Below are 7,500 nucleotides of genomic sequence, written 5' to 3'. Positions count from 1 at the left end.
GAAGGAAAAGGCTTCACACACACACACCTTTCCTAGGGTTCAGAAACCCTGGTTCTGGAGTGACTCAATATGGCTGCTTCGAGTAGCGTTACACAAAAGAAGTTCCAAGGGGGAGGTTCGTTTTGCTCGGTGCCATTATTAACCTACCGCAGCCAATGACGTTTGACGCGCATCACACCTGGCATTATATTTGGGTAAACGCGTTGGTAGGTTCGTTTAAAATTATCGTACTTTGCAGCTCAAAGCAAAACAGCCCAATTAAAAAAAAACAGTCTCTAGACAATTTTTTGACGGTCACCATTGAACCATAAACGATCACCGTTGAGCGATAATCGCACCGAGTAAAACGTACATACCGAATAGGAGCAGTAATGGGATGTAAAAACAAAAACAAAAAACAAATCCTAAAGTAATAGCATAGACAAAGGTTGCAAGGTATAACTGATTTCACTTCCAAGTACAACAGTAGCTGACGTTTTATGCGAAGTTTTAACAAACGTATTTCTTTCCGCCAAACATTTACGATACGAACAAATCAATCAAGTCGTATAAGACTCATTCAAGTCGTAAATGTACAACCTGAAGATGTGCTCCTCTCGCAAGTCCCGAAAAGTACTTAGAAGTGGAAGCAACTGTAGACTTACATTTCATCTTACTTATCTATTCATTTTTATTATTATTATTATTTTTTTTTAGGGTCCCACTTTGAGTAATTCGCTTCTGCACATTTTTATTGTATATTACTTTTGCCGTTCTTTTAGATTGTAGATAGAAAAAATAAATTGTCTTTCCTCCTTACGAAATATTTCTTAGCACTGAGAATGTTTTCCAGTAGCACTGCTCGTGACAATATACGTCGGTATACCCCATCATAGATATCGCCAGGTTATTCTATTTTGCTTAAGGGACAATAATTTTGATGTTAGTAACTGCCTACGACAAGTCCCGCAATTACAGAGTTAAACTTACATACATATATATACCAAAGGCTTTTTCCCCCTTACACGGGGGGGTAGCCAACTGCTTCTGACCCAGGGCACTGGACAGGATGCAGGGATGACCCGTGATCCAGGAGGTTCCAAGATAGGAGGGATGGAGGAGGGTGGAGGGGAGTGGAATATATGGGAAATGAAATGGTGGGAGTGATTTCTATGCCTTTTTCTTTTTGGCTACCCACCGTAAAGAGTTCAACTTACCTTAACTAAACATTTAGGCGGGGTTAAGGGGATTAACTTAGTCGAATAAATTGTCTGTCGGTATCTAGATTAGATACATAAGATGTAGTCAAGAGAAATTTGTGTGCGTGTGTGTGTGTGTGTGTGTGTGTGTGTGTGTGTGTGTGTGTGTGTGTGTGTGTGTGTGTGTGTGTGTGTGTGTGTGTGTGTGTGTGTGTGTGTGTGTGTGTGTGTGTGTGTGTGTGTACATATATATGTATATATATATATATATATATATATGTATATATATATATCGTAAATTCGTGAAGTAAGGAAGCAGGTTTTCTTTGATGCATGTTGAATTAAATACGACAGCATTCTGACAGTTGTTCAACTTTTTCTTAATGTTTTCTATATTTCTTATCAACTTTTTTCCAGTTGTAGGGTGAGCTAATAAAAGATCTCCATAGTTCTCCATTTAATAATATCGAGCTTTAGTCTTCAAAGAGACATCATCAGGATTGACAAAATTTCTGTAATAATGAATAAAAATGTTGGTACATATAAATTACAAAAATGCAAATACAAATATACAGGTGTAACAAAAGATATTTAACAAGAGTGTTATTACTTACGCTCTCCCTTAATGCTCACTTCCAGACTATTACCACTTTCACCCCTTGTACATCTCATCACCTTACTTTTACCCACATTTATCTTCAGCTTTCTTCTATCACACACTCTCCCAAACTCTGTCACCAACTTCCTCAATCCCTCCTCCGATCCTGCCACAAGCGCAGTGTCGTCCGCAAACAACAGCTGGCTCACCTCCCACTTTTCTCCATTTTCTTTAACCATCTCCAATCCCTGACCCACTACCCTTGCATTCACCTCTCGCACTACCCCATCCATGTATAAGTTGAACAGCCAGGGCGACATAACGCATCCTTGACGAAGTCCCACCTTTACCTCGAACCACTCACTCTCTCCATTTCTAATCCTGACACAAGCTCTTCTACTCTCATAAAAACTCTTGACAGCTCCTAGAAACTTTCCTCCTATCCCGTATATCCGCAAAACCTCCCACAGCGCCTTTCTGTCTACCCTGTCGTAAGCCTTTTCCAGGTCCATAAAAGCCCAAAAAACATCCTTCCCCTTTCCTATAGCTTTCTCACACATCTGTCTTACCACAAAAATCTGATCTACACAACCTCTACCCGTTCTAAATCCACACTGTTCCTCACCAATTACTCCCTCTGTTCCTCTCCTAATCCTCTCAATCAAGATCCTCCCATAAGCCTTCCCAACTACACTTAACAAGCTAATCACTCTGAAACTACTACATTCACAATTGTCCCCTTTTCCCTTGTAAAGTGGAACTATACAGGCACTCCTCCAGTCCTCCGGCACTCTACCCTCTCTCCAGGAAACATTAAATAACCTCACCAGCCAGTCCACCATCACTGTACCTCCTGTTTTTAGACATTCTGCATGGCATCCATCCAGACCAGGTGCCTTACCTGCTTTCATCATCTTAACAACTGCCTTCATTTCATCCTTCCATATTTCTCCTCCATTTTCCTCACTCATCACGGTCATTTTCTTAGCATTTCCCACTGCAGCTATCTTTCCCTCCCTATCCTCCTTTACATTTAGCAACTCCCTAAAATATTCTGCCCATCTCCCCCTTACTGCCTTCTTTTCCATTATCATCTCTCCATCTGCACCTTTTACCTTTTCTTCTCTACTTGATTCGCCTCCTCTTCCTCTCTTAATTTCTTTCCAAAACATCGTTTTATTACTTTCAAAATTTTCTGTCATACTCTTACCCCATTGCAGATCTGCTCTCCTCTTTGCAACCTTTACCTTTTGCTTTACTTCTCTTTTCTTTTCTTTGTACCTCTCATATGACTCCCTCGTCCTATTTTGTAACCAATCTGTGAAAGCTCGCTTCTTCTCTTCTACAACCCTCTTTGATTCCTCATCCCACCATTCACTACCCTTCCTTCTATTTCCTCCTGTCCTTCTTATTCCACACACCATCTTTGCACACTTTGTGACTCCCTCCTTGAACCATCCCCATTCCTCCTCCACACCTAGCTCTACTCTATCCTTCACTCCCTCCCACTCCTCCCTCAGCTTCTTCTTGTACTCCTTCTCCTTTTCCTTTTCATTTAAAGAGTTCACTCTAAGCACCTTCCTACCTTTTGTCCCTTTCCTCTTCCCACATCTATCCTCCACTCTCAACTTACCTTCCACCAAAAAATGATCCGATATTCCCCCACCCTCTCCCCTTAGCACATGTACATCTGTAGTGGTCACCAAATGTAGTGGTACCGATGTTGGCTCCACTACTAGTCGTTCTTGTTGGAAGCGGCCAGCCTGAAACGAGTTGTAGGGACAAGGTATGGGAAGTTTTTCATAGTGGGGAGTCAGAACACACCATTGAGATTGCCGTGGTATGGTTCCCTTGCGTACATTTGGAATTAGCACTTCCGTACTCTGCGCCGACGGCTGGTGGTGTTCTCATCGGAATGTACCCGTAAGATCAAAAGATCACCGCGGTTTATTTACCCTTATGCACCCTTGGGATAAACACTGCCGTGTTCAGTGCAAACAGCTTGGTACTCTTCCTTAAAGCTAGGATATTTAAAGTCAGTCCCATGACTGGTCTCTGTTTATTGAAAATGTCGATGATAGTATGTACAAAAATGGTGACGAAATTCTGGATTATTTGTGTTGAGTATGCAATTATTCAAAATATTTTTATAATACATAGATATCCTTTTTACAGGATGCAGAGGGATATGTTTTATATTATTTACAAAATAAAGTTGATACAATGAATATTATTATTCATATTAAATATAATTAATTGAATGCATGTTCTAAGGGGTGACTATAGTTTATTCTGTGCTTGGCGGTCACGAGTCTTACAGGGGTAACTATACGTGTTGGCTACAGAACACTACAGAACTCTCCCCATAGTGACGAGGTAGGAGGAACGATATCTGTTTCTTCTTTGTAGTGCGCTTGTGGTACATGAATATCCTTTTTGCAGGATGCAGAGGGATATGTTTTATTTTATTTACAAAATAAATAAAGTTGATATAATGAATATTATTATTTATATTAAATATAATTAATTGAATGCATGTTCTAAGGGGTGACTATAGTTTATCCTGTGCTTGGCGGTCACGAGTCTTACAGGGGTAACTACACGTGTTGGCTACAGAACACTACACATCCTTAACTCTTCCTATCATAATCATATTTACCACTACATAGTCCATTAACGCTCTATCTAACACCCTTCCATCCACCACCCTTTCCCATGTGTACTTATGCTTGACTTTCTTCCGAAACACTGTATTTGCTATCATCAACTCTCTTTTTAGACACATTTCCACCATCAACTCTCCACTACGATTCTTTCCTGGAACTCCACATTTCCCAACCACTTCATCAATTGGATCATTTCGTACCCTAGCATTAAGATCTCCCAGTACTATTACATTGATATTTCTTCCTAAATCCTCTATGCATTCATTTAAATCTATCCAAAAATCCTCCCTTTCTTCTACACGCTTGGCGGTCACGAGTCTTACAGGGGTAACTACACGTGTTGGCTACAGAACACTACACATCCTTAACTCTTCCTATCATAATCATATTTACCACTACATAGTCCGTTAACGCTATATATAACACCCTTCCATCCACCACCCTTTCCCATGTGTACTTATGCTTGACTTTCTTCCGAAACACTGTATTTGCTATCATCAACTCTCTTTTTAGACACATTTCCACCATCAACTCTCCACTACGATTCTTTCCTGGAACTCCACATTTCCCAACCACTCCATCAATTGGATCATTTCGTACCCTAGCATTAAGATCTCCCAGTACTATTACATTGACATTTCTTCCTAAATCCTCTATGCATTCATTTAAATCTATCAAAAAATCCTCCCTTTCTTCTACACTCTTCTCACTGCCAGGCCCATATGCACTTACAAAAACCCACATCTCCTTTCCCAGTTTCACCTTCATCCACATTATCCTTGAGGAAACCTTCTTCCACTCCACTACACGTTTACCTATCTCTTCACTTACTAGTATAGCCACCCTTTCCCTCCCTCGCCCTCTCTTCACTCCTGATAGCCTCCCACTTACACTCCCAAACTTACACTCGCCCTTCCCTTTCAGCTTAGTTTCACTCAAAGCCAACACATCCATCTTTCTTTTCACAAACATACTACCTATCTCTTCCCTTTTACTCTCATCTGTGCCACATCCACGCACATTAAAAGACCCAAACCTTAGGGTGCTAGTCCGAAAACACCCAGACCCTCTTATGCCTTTGCTATTTCTTTTAGGAATGTCCCCTGTGGGGCTACAAGGAGAAGGATGCCTAGTCCCAATCCCCGTCCCTTTCTTCTCGCCTCTTACAATCCAAGTGGAATTACTTGGTGGCAGTATTCTTTTCCCCCACCACAGGGAAGGTAGGCGAAAAAGGAAATTAATATTCAGAGAAATTGTACAGGACAGTAACAAGGGGTTTGGGGACAGCATAACGGAGGGACAGTCGTAGTATAAAAGTGTCATCATTTCTCTATGCGTGTGTGTGTGTGTGTGTGTGTGTGTGTGTGTGTGTGTGTGTGTGTGTGTGTGTGTGTGTGTGTGTGTGTGTGTGTGTGTGTGTGTGTGTGTGTGTGTGTGTGTGTGTGTTATGTGCGTGTGTGTGTATGTGTGTGTGTGTGTGTGTGTGTGTGTGTGTGTGTGTGTGTGTGTGTGTGTGTGTGTGTGTGTGTGTGTGTGTGTGTGTGTGTGTGTGTGTGTGTGTGTGTGTGTGTGTGTGTGTGTGTGTGTGTAAAGAAATCACAAACAACACGTAATTCACAATATATACAAGTAACCATTAGGGAAATGAAAACTTGGTAGCCGAACGTTTTTGTCTTTTTAAGACATTTTCAAAGGTACAATATGAACAAGAGAAATAAGGACATTATATACAGTACATAGAAAACATAAAAAAAAACTAGGGAAGGTCCACTGTGACTAGCGCAACACAGGTTGTCAATCTACATGTTTGCCATCTACAACTTTTTAGTAATAAAATTATCCAATTTATATAATCCCAAACTCATGTTCATGTTGTTCTCAAACGTATTCTTAAAATACTTGTAGCATGATTTAATGATATTCCTCTCCATAATGTTTTTACTTAAGACTTTTTTTTCAGTTTTATTCCAGTCAATACAATAATCAAAATCTCTCATATGTATGAATAACCCATTTGATATTTGTCCTGTCCTGACAATATAGTTATGCTGGCTTATCCTCAATTTCAAATCTTTACCAGTTTGACATATATATCTAAAATTACATTCTTTACATGGGATGCTAGAAACGCACCCTTCTCTGACTTTAGGTGAATTTTTAATCAATAGGCTTTTTACAGTATTGTTATTTCCAAAGACAACTTGTATTCTAAAGGTGCTAAAATATGAGAAAGACTGATCAAATTCTCATGGAATGGAAGCGAAAGTAGGTTTTTATTGTTAAACTTTCGTCTATGTGTTAAGCCATAAAAATATTTCTTAGCTATATGTTGTGCATTGTCCATTACATATTTGGGATACTTTAATTAATTTCCAATGTCAAAAAAAAAAATTCTATTTTATTGTCTAAAGATTCAGGGCAGCAAATTCTAAGTCCTCTTAAAAACACTGAAGAAAAAACTGATATTTTGGTCTTAAGATAGATATGAGTAAAAATTGATATATGAAAGAACATTAGTTGGTTTCCTATAAACATCCAACTTCGAATTCTTACCAGATCTATAAATCAGAACATCTAAAAAAAGGCAAATTATTATGCTGTTCAATCTCCATCGTAAATTTAAAAGACGGTACCAAACTATTTAATTTTAACATAAAATTGTCTAAATTTTGGTCATTAGGCCACATGAACAATATATGTCATTTGACATAGATATGTACATGATATATTGTGCATGTGGCCTAATCATTGCATTGAATGGAATAAAGCTGAAAACATTATGGAGAGGAATATTATTGAATCATGCTATATTAAGAATACGTTATAGAACAACAAGAATATGAGTTTGGGATTGTATAAATTGGATGATTTTATTATTAAAAGAAGTTGTAGATGGTAAACATGTAAACTGACAATCTGTGTTGAGCTAGTCACAGTGGACCTTCCCTAGTTTCTTTTATGTTATGTATGTACTGTATATAATGTCCTTTTTCTCTTGTTTATATTGTACCTTTGGAAATGTCTTGAACAGACGAAAACGTTCGGCTACCAAGTTTTC

This window comes from Oratosquilla oratoria, chromosome 7 (assembly GCF_046742065.1).
Source record: "Oratosquilla oratoria isolate Oo_2021 chromosome 7, ASM4674206v1, whole genome shotgun sequence".
NCBI classification, from domain to species: domain Eukaryota; kingdom Metazoa; phylum Arthropoda; class Malacostraca; order Stomatopoda; family Squillidae; genus Oratosquilla; species Oratosquilla oratoria.
This window is presented reverse-complemented; position numbering follows the sequence as displayed.